The following is an 18,310-nucleotide window of genomic DNA, read 5'->3' as shown; positions in this document are numbered from 1 at the left end:
ACCCCCACCCCCCAGCATTGTGAGGCACCTGCCAGCAGACTGTCATGATCTCTGCTTCCAAAAGGTCAGGGTTTTCCCAACTCCCTTGGAAGCAGATCCATAACCCAGGTTCCGAGGGCCAACCAGTCCCAATTGGGACCTTTTGGACCCAGTCCTGGCGCCAGTGGCACCAGGCTCATAAATGTGCCCAGTCCCAGCGCTGGAAGCGCCGGGCTCATGATGCTTGGGTGGACTTACCTGCAGCAGACCATGCTGCTTACTTGCCTGCCAGCTGAGCCTCTGATCCTCTTCTGTTTGGAACTACTTTTCCTGTTGGGTGGGGCAGGAGCCACTCCCTAGATTCAGAACACTGGAACTCTTCTGGAACTCTTTTCTTACCTAGGCGTGGCTGTGGAAGGAGACACCTAAGCACTACAGGAGGCTATTTAAACCACACCCGGTGGATGAATCTTGCTTTGCGTTATTCTGCATCCTCTGCAGCAGAACGCTCATCGTGTCTTCTGCATCGGATCCTGGGCCTAAGGAAAAAGGCTTACCATCCTGAATCCAGTCTTCAGCAACACCTATAAAGACAAGAAAGAACAGGTTAGCATTCCGGCATCTGAAAGACAAAGGCTTACCTACTCTTCGTGCGCTCCGGAGGTCTTCACACTGCATTCCGGCATCTGAAAGACAAAAGCTTACCGACTCTTTGCACGCTCCGGAGGCCTTCGGCGCTGCATCCTGCATCTGAAAGACAAAACAAGATGCGTTTAAAGACATTGGGGAACTTTGATACTCACGTGCCATTACTCCTTTCCACATCAACCCCAGTGGGTATTCCGGCACCCTGCAGCCGCTCCGAACTCGTACCTGCAAAATAAAAGACAGTTAGAGCGCATCGTGAAGCAGGCAACAAGCGCTTACTTACGTGCTTCCAAGCGCTTCTATTCATCATACGGACTCCATCTTCAACTCACTTCAGCCCGTCATCCGCCATCGCCGGAACCTGCAAAACAAGAGACATCATTGCTAAAGACTTTAAAGACAATAGAATTACTCGAAACTTACCGTTCGTGCAGTAAACGACAGACAGCAGTCCTCTGAAGTCAAGAGGCCTGCGCTACCGATCCAGTGAAGAAACTGGTTACAAAACCCTGCCCCGAGGCAGATGGAGAGCTCGGCATTCACTTACCTAAAACATCTTACTCTTGAAGTCAGGCATACAGTGCACAGAGGTCCAGCCCAAAGAGCCAACCGGGTGCTACACATCACCTTTGAAGATACGGTAGTCGCCCAGTCAAGACTGGCGCCTCTGCGAGAATCAGGTGAGCATTACAGAACGCAAAGCCTACCGCAAAACTCTCGCCCAGGCGCTATGGAAACCTCGGATACTGACCATCTAGCCCGGTTACTTGGGGAACTAAGGGCAGAAGTGCATGCAGCTCGTCAGGAAACGAATGCTCTAAGAAGGGAACTAATTATTTCCAAGGAGAGAACAGACGGTCTTGCTAGACAATTGCTACAGTCACAAGCCGGACAAACCCCGTTACCCGCATCAGGGGAAAATCTTCCTTCAACATCCTCTATGAATCCAGTGCAGATCAACCTACCTGGAAATGTACCTCTGGCTCCGCCCGAACGATTTTCTGGTGACCCAAAGAGGTTTGCAGTATTTATCAATCAGTGCCCGTTGCACTTCTTATGCCGGCCAGCAGCCTTTCCAACTGATCAAGCTAAAGTAGCTTTTGTACTTTCGTACCTTAGTGGCAATGCGGCAGACTGGTCGATCCCTCTAGTTAATCAAGATGATCCGGTTCTCCATGATTTTCAAGCCTTTCAGCTTAGTATGGAAAAACTGTTCGCAAGACATTCACAGGGGCAGGCCTTGGACAATGAGCTTCTTTCGTTGCGACAGGGTAATCAAGACCTTTTGGCTTATATTGCATCTTTCAATAGACTAATAGTGGAAACTCAATGGCCTGAGGACAAAAGGATTACGCTGTTTTACAGAGGTCTACGTGGAGAGCTCAAAGACGTTTTAGCCCAAGTAGTGAATCCCCCACAAGGCTGTTCGGATTATATAGACTTGGTCGTTCAAATAGATCATAGACTGCAGAACAGGAAGGCCGACCGTTCCAAGTTTGATGCTTGAGTATTTTCCAAACCGCCAACTCCTTCCAAAGGAGTAGACTCCGGGGAACCCATGCAAATCGGGGGTCTGAAAGGTCCTCTAACACAAAAGGAGCGGGAAAGGAGAAAACAGTTGCAATTATGCCTATATTGCGGAAACTCAGGGCACTTTCTTCGAGACTGTCCGGTGAAACCTGCCAAGAAGGCAGTAGGAGCTGCAGTTACCAAAGTTACAAACTCTGAGCAGGGAAACGACCTCGCCCGACAAGAATAGAGGTCCTCTTGCCGAGCGTGAAAACCAGTTCCGTGACCTCGCATTTTGTGATACCTATGGTCCTCATTAGCCCTGATAATCCGGATCGATTACATGCAATTGAAGCTTACGTCGACAGCGGTGCCATTGGCAATTATGTGGATCATGAAATGGTTTTGAGGATGAATCTAACTCTTTGTCCCAAGGCTGTAAAGGACGTCATTACTACAGTGGATGGTACGGAGATAGGCTCCGGGCCAGTAACGCATACCACTCAAGAGGTGACGCTAGTAAGTCAAGATGGACACCATGAGAAGATCGTGTTCGATGTGATCAAGGCCCCTCAGTTTCAGATTATTCTAGGAATACCTTGGTTAGAGAAACACAATCCTCTGATCTATTGGCGAGCAAGAACGGTCCAGTTTCCAGAATGTGTCTCTACTTGTCACCCTCCACCTGGTGTTGCACTGGCAGCAATTTCTTCAGAGACTCCCCAGTTACCTCCCGAATACCTTGAATACCAAGATGTTTTCCGGAAGGATCAGGCTAGCACTCTACCTCCTCATAGGTCTTATGACTGCCAGATAGACCTGATACCTGGATCTACTCCTCCTTGTAGTAGAATTTATGCCCTCACCGAGCCTGAGAACCTTCACCTTCGACAATACCTGGATCAATACCTGGCGAATGGGTTTATTCGTCCTTCCAAGTCCCCTGCTTCTTCAGCTTTGTTCTTCGTTCCAAAAAAGGAAGGAGACCTTAGAACTTGTATCGATTATCGCTCCCTGAACCAGATCACCGTTAAGAATAGATATCCGTTACCTTTGATCCCTGAACTCCTGGACCAAGTCAGAAAAGCATGCATATATACAAAGCTGGATCTTAGAGGAGCTTACCACTTGGTACGAGTGAAAGAGGGCGATGAATGGAAGACTGCCTTCCGCACCAAGTATGGGCTATTTGAATATCAGGTCATGCCCTTCGGACTTTGCAATGCCCCGGCCGCCTTTCAATATTTTATGAACGATGTCCTCAGAGAGCTCATAGATGTGTGTGTTGTTGTTTACATTGACGACATCCTCGTTTATTCTTCATCGGAATCTGAACATCGGAAACACGTGAAAATGGTCCTCGAAAGATTGCGTCAACACAAACTTTTCGCTAAGTTGGAAAAATGTGTTTTCAACGTGACTGAAGTTGAATTCTTGGGATTCATATTATCACCTGGCGGAGTACGTATGGATTCAAAGAAGGTCGATGCAGTTCTCAAATGGCCATCACTATCCTCCGTAAAAGGTGTGCAAAGCATGTTAGGCTTCGCTAACTTTTACCGCAGGTTTATCCCCGAATTCTCTCGAATAGTCCAGCCCATCACTGCTTTGTTAAAGAAAAACAAACGTTTTGAATGGTCTACCGAGGCGGAACAAGCTTTCCAGGATTTGAAGACTAAATTTATCTCTGCACCAATCTTAAAACACCCTCGCCCCGAACTCCCCTACATCGTGGAAACTGATGCTTCAAGCCTTGCCATGGGGGCAGTTCTATCACAAAAGGACCCGGTAACCAATCAGTTGCATCCCGTGGCATTTTGGTCCCGCAAATTCTCGCCTCCTGAAATCAATTACACAATTACTGACAAGGACATTCTGGCTATCAAGTCTGCCTTTAAGGCTTGGCGGCATTATCTTTCTGGGGGCCCGACACACCGTTACTGTGATTACGGATCACCGAAACCTGCAATATTTGAAAACCGCAAAAGCCCAATCCTCTAGACAACTCCGTTGGGCATTATTCTTTGCCGAGTTTGACTTCATAATTACCTATCGACCTGGTACAAAGAACGGTAAAGCTGATGCCCTTTCTCGGATGGGAGTGGAAGAACACTTGATCAACCCTAAACCTGTACCAATCATTCCCGAACAAAGAATTCTGGGTGTAATCGCCACAGAATCCATAGAGGAAGTTAAGGATAAAGCCAGGCAACTTGTAACTCCAGCAGACATACAAAATTGGCATCTGCAGGGAAAGGACTTTGCAGTAAAGGACAACTTATTGTATTTCCAAGAACGATTATACCTACCCAGCACAGATTTACAGAAAAAAGTAATCTCCTGTTATCACGATTCTTTAATGGAAGGTCATCCCGGTATGGCCAAGACCTCAGAAAAGATCAAGCACTACTTCTGGTGGCCGTCTTGGAAAAAAGATATTAGAGACTTTATAATGTCTTGTGGAGTATGCGCCCAAAACAAGAGTCAAAAGGAAAGACCAGCAGGCCTCTTACGCCCTATTGACATCCCACCTCGCCCTTGGCATACGCTTTCTATGGACTTCATCACCGATCTACCTCCATGCTCCGGATACAATACGATTCTAGTAATCGTGGACTTATTCTCCAAGATGGCGCATTTCATTCCGCTCAAAGGCTTGCCAACAGCAGCAACTCTGGCCCGAGAATTTCTCGAAAACATCGTCCGACTACACGGTTTTCCTTCGGTTCTAATTTCGGATCGAGGTAGTCAATTTATTTCTCATTTTTGGCGAAGTTGCTGTCGGTCGGCTCAAATTGATGTGAGACTATCGACCAGTCACCACCCTCAGACCGACGGACAAACCGAGAGGACCAATCAAACTCTGGAACAGTATTTACGCTGCATGCTGCAACAAACTGAAAAAACTTGGAAAGACATCCTTTGGATAGCCGAATATGCCTACAATAACTCTGTCCATTCGGGAACTGGGAAAACACCGTTTTTCTTTTGTACGGCAGTCACCCTCGAACCTCGGAGTTGGATCCCCTCCAAGATCTTGAAACACCAGCAGTAGACTACCTGCATTCTACAATCACCCAAGCCTTTAAGGAAGCTGTTTCTCACCTTCAAAGGGCTAAAGAACAATACAAGAAAGGAGCAGATCAACATCGGAAGGAAGCCCCTCAATATCAAGTAGGGGACCAAGTCTGGTTATCCACCAAATATCTACCTCTAAAAGGGCCACGCACATTCAACCCAAGATACCTTGGTCCCTATTCCATCACTACCATAATAAACCCAGTAGCGGTCAAGTTGGACTTGCCCCCTCACATGAAGATGCATCCGGTCTTCCACGTCTCTCTATTAAAACCCGTGCAACCTCAAACCCGACTAACTAAATCTCCAAAACCCATCCTAGTTGATGGAGAACTCGAGTTTGAAGTCAAAAGCATTCTGGACTCCAAGATCTCCAAATCTAAACTATTTTACCTAATTGACTGGAAAGGCTACGGCCCCCAAGAGAGATCCTGGGAACCTGCTGAATATGTCCACGCTCCTCGCCTAATCAAAAGATTTCACCGAACATTTCCTGACAAGCCAAAACCCCCGGAGAAGCCCGGTTTGGGAGGGGCCTTGAGGGGAGGTACTGTCATGATCTCTGCTTCCAAAAGGTCAGGGTTTTCCCAACTCCCTTGGAAGCAGATCCATAACCCAGGTTCCGAGGGCCAACCAGTCCCAATTGGGACCTTTTGGACCCAGTCCTGGCGCCAGTGGCACCAGGCTCATAAATGTGCCCAGTCCCAGCGCTGGAAGCGCCGGGCTCATGATGCTTGGGTGGACTTACCTGCAGCAGACCATGCTGCTTACTTGCCTGCCAGCTGAGCCTCTGATCCTCTTCTGTTTGGAACTACTTTTCCTGTTGGGTGGGGCAGGAGCCACTCCCTAGATTCAGAACACTGGAACTCTTCTGGAACTCTTTTCTTACCTAGGCGTGGCTGTGGAAGGAGACACCTAAGCACTACAGGAGGCTATTTAAACCACACCCGGTGGATGAATCTTGCTTTGCGTTATTCTGCATCCTCTGCAGCAGAACGCTCATCGTGTCTTCTGCATCGGATCCTGGGCCTAAGGAAAAAGGCTTACCATCCTGAATCCAGTCTTCAGCAACACCTATAAAGACAAGAAAGAACAGGTTAGCATTCCGGCATCTGAAAGACAAAGGCTTACCTACTCTTCGTGCGCTCCGGAGGTCTTCACACTGCATTCCGGCATCTGAAAGACAAAAGCTTACCGACTCTTCGCACGCTCCGGAGGCCTTCGGCGCTGCATCCTGCATCTGAAAGACAAAACAAGATGCGTTTAAAGACATTGGGGAACTTTGATACTCACGTGCCATTACTCCTTTCCACATCAACCCCAGTGGGTATTCCGGCACCCTGCAGCCGCTCCGAACTCGTACCTGCAAAATAAAAGACAGTTAGAGCGCATCGTGAAGCAGGCAACAAGCGCTTACTTACGTGCTTCCAAGCGCTTCTATTCATCATACGGACTCCATCTTCAACTCACTTCAGCCCGTCATCCGCCATCGCCGGAACCTGCAAAACAAGAGACATCATTGCTAAAGACTTTAAAGACAATAGAATTACTCGAAACTTACCGTTCGTGCAGTAAACGACGGACAGCAGTCCTCTGAAGTCAAGAGGCCTGCGCTACCGATCCAGTGAAGAAACTGGTTACAGCACCCTGCCCCGAGGCAGATGGAGAGCTCGGCATTCACTTACCTAAAACATCTTACTCTTGAAGTCAGGCATACAGTGCACAGAGGTCCAGCCCAAAGAGCCAACCGGGTGCTACACATCACCTTTGAAGATACGGTAGTCGCCCAGTCAAGACCGGCGCCTCTGCGAGAATCAGGTGAGCGTTACACAGGCCCCCACTCATGTCCCACTCATGTCTCCATGCACCCCCACCCCCCAGCATTGCGAGGAACCTGCCAGCAGGCCCCCACTCATGTCCCACTCATGTCCCCCTGCACTCCCACCCCCCAGCATTGCGAGGCACCTGCCAGCAGGCCCCCACTCATGTCCCACTCATGTCCCCCTGCACCCCCAACCCCCAGCATTGCGAGGAACCTGCCAGCAGGCCCCCACTCATGTCCCACTCATGTCCCCCTGCAGTCCCACCCCCCAGCATTACGAGGCACCTGCCAGCAGGCCCCCACTCATGTCCCACTCATGTCCCCCTGCACTCCCACCCCCCAGCATTGCGAGGCACCTGCCAGCAGGCCCCCACTCATGTCCCACTCATGTCCCCATGCACCCCCACCCCTCCAGCATTGCGAGGCACCTGCCAGCAGGCCCCCACTCATGTCCCACTCATGTCCCCCTGCACCCCCACCCCCCAGCATTGCGAGGCACCTGCCAGCAGGCCCTGACACATGTCCCCCAGCCAACACGTCATCACAATCTAGATCCCTGGCCCTTATGGGCATCCTCCACATGCCAAATACCCACCCAAGTATTGCATTCACCCACTCACAATTGCCAATTACATGATACAACCCCAATGGCAAGTATGTAAATGAACACATGTCCCTCACATACACACAATGGGTGTAAGTGAATGTCAAAACCCATATCATGACATGCATGAAACCAATGATATGATACTACACATTGAAGTTTGATGAACAAAATGTATTAAAAGCAACATAAATGGGATTAAAAATAAACAAACGACAATGGGAATTAAAAACAAAAAGCAGCAAGTCCGTAAAATAAAGAAAAACCACAAATCATAATCCAAAGGAAAGGTGTCCAAAGTCACAGTTCAAAAAAGTACATCCAAGGGAAAAACAAAACCAAAAACCATTGCTCCATGGGTAAATAAAAAAAAAACATAATCCAACAGTCAACTATATACAGATAAACAATCCAGGGTCCATGATCCCAACTGAAGAAATTAAACCTATCTAAAAATACTACCTAATAAAAAAACTATATACAAAAATGTGGTCCATTGTCCAAAAGGTCCAAAATCAAGAAAAAAGCAGAGGAAACCTAACACTAACTACATAACTATTTACAAGGGCAGCGGGCTAGTCCAACGGCTCACTGGATGTTGTCATGGGCCAGGGCATCATCGAACTCCTGTTCAATGGCTTGGAGGCGGGCATGTTCCCTGGTCCCGAGGTCTCGCAGGGATAATGCAGTGTCCAGCTCCAACTCCCTGCGAAGACCCTCAAGGCACTCAGCCCGCCTCAGCGCCCTCCGCATGGAGTTCTCCACCCTGACCATTGTGAGCCGTTCCTCCTCTGCCCGCTGCTGCTCCGCACCTATCTGCTGGCCCAACCGCTCCCACACGGAAGCCACTCCCATTCCAGGGTTCTCCTGCCCTCCGGCCGATGCCTGTACCCCTGATGTTGATGGCCCAGAGCCATGATGCTTCCCACGTCGAGCCTGCCGCTGCCTCCGACGCAACTGCCTGTGCCAGCACGACGGCATCCAGGCTGATGGAATCCACCGACGCCGTCGTGCACATGCCCTGCCCGATGATGCCATCACATCCTCCATCTGCTGGGGTCCAGTTGCTGGTGTGTCCACCCCTGCTGGACCTCCGACTCCTGATTGTGGCAGGGATGGGATCCCCACCGAGTTGGCTGCATTGGTCGGGGCAGGTCCACAGGGGGCCCTGGTGGCATCTGGGCCGGAAGACGGTATTGAGAACGACTGGTGCATAGCCTCCACAGAGGAGGAGAGGGTCGCCAAAGTGCCCGACACATGTACAAGACCCCCAACCACGACCGCTCCCAACTGGGCCACGTTGGCACGGTGCTCTTCGTGATGACGTGCGTGCTCCCCCCGGGAAGCACACACCTCATCACGAATGACACCCGTGCGCAACGTGACACCAATCAGGACCTTCTCCATACGGCCAGGGGTCCCCTTGTCCACAGGTGGAGGGGAGTCAGAAGACATGGACATCCCCCCTACCTGCGGACGGGCCTGGGATGGGGCATCCCTGCTGGTGCATGGTGGTGCAGTCACAGTGTCAGGGACAGTGACATGCACAGGCACCTCCACGGCGACCTGTGCTGCCTCCTGCCCCTGCCCCTGGACTGCACCACTTGCACCAGCAGGGATGCCCCCACCAGGCCCCATGTGCGGCTCAGTAGCGGCCTCCTCCTCCTCTGTGGAAACCACCAACCTGGATGGCTCCACACCGTCATCTGCCGTTGCAAGCCCCTGTGGGGGCTCACCCACCCCTTCCGCTGCAGCCGTGGGGGCATCCCCACCGCTTTGCTCCACAGCGCCGTCTCCGCCCTCTTCTTCACTTTGCGCTGTGTAGAGGGAGACATAGAACACAAGCATCAGGTTACTGTACAATGGTCCCCTAGACAGGAATCAATAGCAGATGAGTGGCACTGTCAAAGATCACTTCCATCATGTCCCTCCACAACACATGGGTCAGTGCAGGCAAAACACATGCAGTAACAGGCATGGCGCATGCTATGGACATAAGCAAACATGTCCAAGGGACTCTTGAAACATACAATGTTGTTTTTGAACTCACATGCATCATGGGTCATGCCTATCACATTCACACACTTCACTGTACTTTCATCCATCTGGACTCGTACACCCCAGACACAGTGGATGCAAGGATAGCTAGGCTGCATCAGTGGATCTGAACATTGACAAGGACATGTGTCATGCATCCATGGCATTCACAAGTCACAGACACGCAGGTCAGACACACAGACATGGACACCATACATGTACATGGCATCATCACCCATCCCTCACCCCCACCCATGTCCAGGAACAGAGACTGGCATGCTCTCATGTGTCCATTCCGCATAGGGCTCCCCATGTAGCATTTAAACACATGCACCAACCGTGTGCTTCACACATTACTGGTCTCACATGCATGACCATGATGTCCCTGCACACACACACGCGTACATGGCCTATGTCACACATACAGGCAAGTATCAGACAACCAGCACACTGCAACATGCCCTGTCTCACAAAGCAATGCCTGGCCACTTACCGCTCAACTCCAGACGGGTCTGCCTCTTAAGGACCTGGACGTGGAGCGCTGGGGATATGCGTTCCAGGACCCTCATCTGATCTTCCGACAAGTGGCCCCGGCGCCCCTTAGCATCCGCTGCCTTCAAGAGGCGCCGGGCCTTGTTGAGGGTCCTGGACCTGAAGTCCTCCCAGCGCTTCTTGACATGATGTAATAGTCGGACTACCACCCCCTCCGCGTTGATGGCAGTCACGATGTCCGTCCAGATCCTGTCCCGTCCATCCTTGTCGGCGCGTGATGATCCAAAGAGGGCATCATAATGCCCCAGGACATGCTCCACCAGGACACCAACTTCCTTCTAACTGAAGCTGGTGGCCCTCTGCCCCTCTTGCTGGGGGTTGCTAGTGGTCTTGGATGGTGTTTGCCCCGACATGGTGACCCCCGAGGCAGGCGTGGGTGGGCAACTGGGTCCTGGGGCTGGGCTGTGGAGCGATGGTATCCCAGTCGGGAGTCTTCTGTTCCAGCAGAGGTGGACACAGCAACTGGACCCCTGCAGATGGCTGATGTGCAGGCACCAAATGGCAGGGCACGGTGGCAGCAGGCAGGCAGGCAGGTAGGCAGCAGCAGATGGCTTGTGGGAGGCTGCTCGGGGCTCTAGGGGGCAATAATTTGGCCTTTTGGGCAGGAGCGTGGTCTTCCGTGTGCTTACGCATGGCCAGCTTGATACGGAGTGATTTGGCACGTGAAAATTCTGCACGTCAGCGTGTAATTCGAGGAAAGGCCCTTAGCGCGTAAGCGCGTCTGCACGCATACGCGATTTCATTGGACAGAAGGCCCTTCAAGCGCAAGCGCCTCTGTGACGTGACACGCGCAGGCGTGCACGGACGTTTCAGCGCGCGTGAAAAACTGCACATCCGCGTGGGAATGCGTGTAATCTGTCATGATCTCTGCTTCCAAAAGGTCAGGGTTTTCCCAACTCCCTTGGAAGCAGATCCATAACCCAGGTTCCGAGTGCCAACCAGTCCCAATTGGGACCTTTTGGACCCAGTCCTGGCGCCAGTGGCACCAGGCTCATAAATATGCCCAGTCCCAGCGCTGGAAGCGCCGGGCTCATAATGCTTGGGTGGACTTACCTTCAGCAGACCATGCTGCTTACTTGCCTGCCGGTTGAGCCTCTGATCCTCTTCTGTTTGGAACTACTTTTCCTGTTGGGTGGGGCTGGAGCCACTCCCTAGATTCAGAACACTGGAACTCTTCTGGAAGGCAGGAACTCTTTTCTTACCAGGAACTCTTTTCTTACTTAGGCGTGGCAGTGGAAGGAGACACCTAAGCACAGGAGGCTATTTAAACCACACCCGGTGGATGAATCTTGCTTTGCGTTATTCTGCAACCTCTGCAGCAGAACGCTCATCGTGTCTTCTGCATCCGGTCCTGGGCCTAAGGAAAAAGGCTTACCATCCTGAATCCAGTCTTCAGCAACACCTATAAAGACAAGAAAGAACAGGTTAGCATTCCGGCATCTGAAAGGCAAAGGCTTACCATCCTGAATCCAGTCTTCAGCAACACCTATAAAGACAAGAAAGAACAGGTTAGCATTCCGGCATCTGAAAGACAAAAGTTTACCAACTCTTCGCACGCTCCGGAGGCCTTCGGCGCTGCATCCCGCATCTGAAAGACAAAACAAGGTGCGTTTAAAGACATTGGGGAACTTTAATACTCACGTGCCATTACTCCTTTCCACATCTAATCCAGTGGGTATTCCGGCACCCTGCAGCCGCTCCGAACTCGTACCTGCAAAATAAAAAGACAGTTAGAGCGCATAGTGAAGCAGGCAACAAGCGCTTACTTACGTGCTTCCAGGCGCTTCTATTCATCACACGGGCTCCATCTTCAACTCACTTCAGCCCGTCATCCGCCATCGCCGGAACCCTGCAAAACAAGAGACATCATTACTAAAGACTTTAAAGACATTTGAATGACTCGAAACTTACCGTTCGTGCAGTAAACGACGGACAGCAGTCCTCTGAAGTCAAGAGGCCTGCGCTACCTATCCAGTGAAGAAACTGGTTACAGCACCCTGCCCCGAGGCAGATGGAGAGCTCGGCATTCACTTACCTAAGGTGAGAGCGTTAACCTTTGGGGGTCTACAGGAGAGGAGAAGAGGAAAGAGATAGGGACACCCCAATAACCCCAGTTCATTAACCCCATATTTTCTATCTGCAGACATCTTACTCTACACGTCAGGCATACAGTGCACAGAGGTCCAGCCCAAAGAGCCAACCGGGTGCTACACATCACCTTTGAAGATACGGTAGTCGCCCAGTCAAGACCGGCGCCTCTACGAGAATCAGGTGAGCGTTACAGAACGCAAAGCCTACCGCAAAACTCTCGCCCAGGCGCTATGGAAACCTCGGATACTGACCCCCTAGCCCGGTTACTTGGGGAACTAAGGGCAGAAGTGCATGCACCTCGTCAGGAAACGAATGCTCTAAGAAGGGAACTAATTATTTCCAAGGAGAGAACAGACAATCTTGCTAGACAAGTGCTACAGTCACAAGCCGGACAGACCCCGTTACCCGCATCAGGGGCAAATCTTCCTTCAACATCCTCTATGAATCCAGTGCAGATCAACCTACCTGGGAATGTACCTCTGGCTCCGCCCGAACGATTTTCTGGTGACCCAAAGAGGTTTGCAGTATTTATCAATCAGTGCCGGTTGCACTTCTTATGCCGGCCAGCAGCCTTTCCAACTGATCAAGCAAAAGTAGCTTTTGTACTTTCGTACCTTATGGCAATGCGGCAGACTGGTCGATCCCTCTAGTTAATCAAGTTGATCCGGTTCTCCATGATTTTCAAGCCTTTCAGCTTAGTATGGAAAAACTGTTCGCAAGACATTCACAGGGGCAGGCCTTGGACAATGAGCTTCTTTCGTTGCGACAGGGTAATCAAGACCTTTTGGCTTATATTGCATCTTTCAATAGACTAATAGTGGAAACTCAATGGCCTGAGGACAAAAGGATTACGCTGTTTTATAGAGGTCTTCGTGGAGAGCTCAAAGACGTTTTAGCCCAAGTAGTGAATCCCCCACAAGACTGTTCGGATTATATAGACTTGGTCGTTCAAATAGATCACAGGCTGCAGAACAGGAAGGCCGATCGTTCCAAGTTTGATGCTCGAGTATTTTCCAAACCGCCAACTCCTTCCAAAGGAGTAGACTCCGGGGAACCCATGCAAATAGGGGGTCTGAAAGGTCCTCTAACACAAAGGGAGCGGGAAAGGAGGAAACAGTTGCAATTATGCCTATATTGCGGAAACTCAGGGCACTTTCTTCGAGACTGTCCGGTGAAACCTGCCAAGAAGGCAGTAGGAGCTGCAGTTACCAAAGTTACAAACTCTGAGCAGGGAAACGACCTCGCCCGACAAGAATAGAGGTCCTCTTGCAGAGCGTGAAAACCAGTTCCGTGACCTCGCATTTCGTGATACCTATGGTCCTCATTAGCCCTGATAATCCGGATCGATTACATGCAATTGAAGCTTACGTCGACAGCGGTGCCATCGGCAATTATGTGGATCATGAAATGGTTTTGAGGATGAATCTAACTCTTTGTCCCAAGGCTGTAAAGGACGTCATTACTACGGTGGATGGTACGGAGATAGCCTCCGGGCCAGTAACGTATACCACTCAAGAGGTGACGCTAGTAAGTCATGATGGACACCATGAGAAGATCGTGTTCGATGTGATCAAGGCCCCTCAGTTTCAGATTATTCTAGGAATACCTTGGTTAGAGAAACACAATCCTCTGATCGATTGGCGAGCAAGAACGGTCCAGTTTCCAGAATGTGTCTCTACTTGTCACCCTCCACCTGGTGTTGCACTGGCCGCAATTTCTTCAGAGACTCCCCAGTTACCTCCCGAATACCTAGAATACCAAGATGTTTTCCGGAAGGATCAGGCTAACTCTCTACCTCCTCATAGGTCTTATGACTGCCAGATAGACCTGATACCTGGATCTACTCCTCCTTGTAGTAGAATTTATGCCCTCACCGAGCCTGAGAACCTTCACCTTCGACAATACCTGGATCAATACCTGGCAAATGGGTTTATTCGTCCTTCCAAGTCCCCTGCTTCTTCAGCTTTGTTCTTCGTTCCAAAAAAGGAAGGAGACCTTAGAACTTGTATCGATTATCGCTCCCTGAACCAGATCACCGTTAAGAATAGATATCCGTTACCTTTGATCCCTGAACTCCTGGACCAAGTCAGAAAAGCATGCATATATACAAAGCTGGATCTTAGAGGAGCTTACCACTTGTTACGAGTAAAAGAGGGCGATGAATGGAAGACGGCCTTCCGCACCAAGTATGGGCTATTTGAATATCAGGTCATGCCCTTCGGACTTTGCAATGCCCCGGCCGCCTTTCAATATTTTATGAACGATGTCCTCAGAGAGCTCATAGATGTATGTGTTGTTGTTTACATTGACAACATCCTCGTTTATTCTTCATCGGAATCTGAACATCGGAAACACGTGAAAATGGTCCTCGAAAGATTGCGTCAACACAAACTTTTCGCTAAGTTGGAAAAATGTGTTTTCAACGTGACTGAAGTTGAATTCTTGGGATTCATATTATTACCTGGCGGAGTGCGTATGGATTCAAAGAAGGTTGATGCAGTTCTCAAATGGCCATCACCATCCTCCGTAAAAGGTGTGCAAAGCATGTTAGGCTTCGCTAACTTTTACCGCAGGTTTATCCCCAAATTCTCTCGAATAGTCCAGCCCATCACTGCCTTGTTAAAGAAAAACAATCGTTTTGAATGGTCTACCGAGGCGGAACAAGCTTTCCAGGATTTGAAGACTAAATTTATCTCTGCACCAATCTTAAAACACCCTCGCCCCGAACTCCCCTACATCATGGAAACTGATGCTTCAAGCCTTGCCATGGGGGCAGTTCTATCACAAAAGGACCCGGTAACCAATCAGTTGCATCCCGTGGCATTTTGGTCCCGCAAATTCTCGCCTCCTGAAATCAATTACACGATTACTGACAAGGAACTTCTGGCTATCAAGTCTGCCTTTAAGGCTTGGCGGCATTATCTGCTGGGGGCCCGACACACCGTTACTGTGATTACAGATCACCGAAACCTGCAATATTTGAAGACCGCAAAAGTCCAATCCTCTAGACAACTCCGTTGGGCATTATTCTTTGCCGAGTTTGACTTCATAATTACCTATCGACCTGGTACAAAGAACGGTAAAGCCGATGCCCTTTCTCGGATGGGAGTGGAAGAACACTTGGTCAACCCTAAACCTGTACCAATCATTCCCGAACAAAGAATTCTGGGTGTAATCGCCACAGAATCCATAGAGGAAGTTAAGGATAAAGCCAGGCAACTTGTAACTCCAGCAGACATACAGAATTGGCATCTGCAGGGAAAGGACTTTGCAGTAAAGGACAACTTATTGTATTTCCAAGAACGATTATACCTACCCAGCACAGATTTACAGAAAAAAGTAATCTCTTGTTATCACGACTCTTTAATGGAAGGTCATCCCGGTATAGCCAAGACCTCAGAAAAGATCAAGCGCTACTTCTGGTGGCCGTCTTGGAAAAAATATATCAGAGACTTTATAATGTCCTGTGGAGTATGCGCCCAAAACAAGAGTCAAAAGGAAAGACCAGCAGGCCTCTTACGCCCTATTGACATCCCACCTCGCCCTTGGCATACGCTTTCTATGGACTTCATCACCAATCTACCTCCATGCTCCGGATACAATACGATTCTAGTAATCGTGGACTTATTCTCCAAGATGGCGCATTTCATTCCGCTCAAAGGCTTGCCAACAGCAGCAACTCTGGCCCGAGAATTTCTCGAAAACATCGTCCGACTGCACGATTTTCCTTCGGTTCTAATTTCGGATCGAGGTAGTCAATTTATTTCTCATTTTTGGCGAAGTTGCTGTCGGTCGGCTCAAATTGATGTGAGACTATCGACCAGTCACCACCCTCAGACCGACGGACAAACCGAGAGGACCAATCAAACTCTGGAACAGTATTTACGCTGCATGCTGCAACAAACTGAAAAAACTTGGAAAGATATCCTTTGGATAGCCGAGTATGCCTACAATAACTCTGTCCATTCGGGAACTGGGAAAACCCCGTTTTTTCTTTTGTACGGCAGTCACCCTCGAACCTCGGAGTTGGATCCCCTCCAAGATCTTGAAACACCAGCAGTAGACTACCTGCATTCTACAATCACCCAAGCCTTTAAGGAAGCTGTTTCTCACCTTCAAAGGGCTAAAGAACAATACAAGAAAGGAGCAGATCAACATCGGAAGGAAGCCCCTCACTATCAAGTAGGGGATCAAGTCTGGTTATCCACCAAATATCTATCTCTAAAAGGGCCACGCAGATTCAACCCAAGATACCTTGGTCCCTATTCCATCACTACCATAGTAAACCCAGTAGCGGTCAAGTTGGACTTGCCCCCGCACATGAAGATACATCCGGTCTTCCACGTCTCTCTATTAAAACCCGTGCAACCTCAAACCCGACTAACCAAATCTCCAAAACCTATCCTAGTGGATGGAGAACTCGAGTTTGAAGTCAAAAGCATTCTGGACTCCAAGATCTCCAAATCTAAACTATTCTACCTAATTGACTGGAAAGGCTACGGCCCCCAAGAGAGATCCTGGGAACCTGCTGAATATGTCCACGCTCCTCGCCTAATCAAAAGATTTCACCGAACATTTCCTGACAAGCCAAAACCCCCGGAGAAGCCCGGTTTGGGAGGGGCCTTGAGGGGGGGTACTGTCATGATCTCTGCTTCCAAAAGGTCAGGGTTTTCCCAACTCCCTTGGAAGCAGATCCATAACCCAGGTTCCGAGTGCCAACCAGTCCCAATTGGGACCTTTTGGACCCAGTCCTGGCGCCAGTGGCACCAGGCTCAAAAATATGCCCAGTCCCAGCGCTGGAAGCGCCGGGCTCATAATGCTTGGGTGGACTTACCTTCAGCAGACCATGCTGCTTACTTGCCTGCCAGTTGAGCCTCTGATCCTCTTCTGTTTGGAACTACTTTTCCTGTTGGGTGGGGCTGGAGCCACTCCCTAGATTCAGAACACTGGAACTCTTCTGGAAGGCAGGAACTCTTTTCTTAACAGGAACTCTTTTGTTACTTAGGCGTGGCTGTCGAAGGAGAGCCCTAAGCACTACAGGAGGCTATTTAAACCACACCCGGTGGATGAATCTTGCTTTGCGTTATTCTGCAACCTCTGCAGCAGAACGCTCATCGTGTCTTCTGCATCCGGTCCTGGGCCTAAGGAAAAAGGCTTACCATCCTGAATCCAGTTTTCAGCAACACCTATAAAGACAAGAAAGAACAGGTTAGCATTCCGGCATCTGAAAGGCAAAGGCTTACCATCCTGAATCCAGTCTTCAGCAACACCTATAAAGACAAGAAAGAACAGGTTAGCATTCCGGCATCTGAAAGACAAAAGTTTACCAACTCTTCGCACGCTCCGGAGGCCTTCGGCGCTGCATCCCGCATCTGAAAGACAAAACAAGGTGCGTTTAAAGACATTGGGGAACTTTAATACTCACGTGCCATTACTCCTTTCCACATCTAATCCAGTGGGTATTCCGGCACCCTGCAGCCGCTCCGAACTCATACCTGCAAAATAAAAAGACAGTTAGAGCGCATAGTGAAGCAGGCAACAAGCGCTTACTTACGTGCTTCCAGGCGCTTCTATTCATCACACGGGCTCCATCTTCAACTCACTTCAGCCCGTCATCCGCCATCGCCGGAACCCTGCAAAACAAGAGACATCATTACTAAAGACTTTAAAGACATTTGAATGACTCGAAACTTACCGTTCGTGCAGTAAACGACGGACAGCAGTCCTCTGAAGTCAAGAGGCCTGCGCTACCTATCCAGTGAAGAAACTGGTTACAGCACCCTGCCCCGAGGCAGATGGAGAGCTCGGCATTCACTTACCTAAGGTGAGAGCGTTAACCTTTGGGGTCTACAGGAGAGGAGAAGAGGAAAGAGATAGGGACACCCCAATAACCCCAGTTCATTAACCCCATATTTTCATTCTGCAGACATCTTACTCTACACGTCAGGCATACAGTGCACAGAGGTCCAGCCCAAAGAGCCAACCGGGTG

The sequence above is a fragment of the Ambystoma mexicanum genome, chromosome 1q (assembly GCF_040938575.1).
Source record: "Ambystoma mexicanum isolate Mex_15411 chromosome 1q, UKY_AmexF1_1, whole genome shotgun sequence".
NCBI classification, from domain to species: domain Eukaryota; kingdom Metazoa; phylum Chordata; class Amphibia; order Caudata; family Ambystomatidae; genus Ambystoma; species Ambystoma mexicanum.
Note: the sequence above shows the minus strand (reverse complement) of the source record.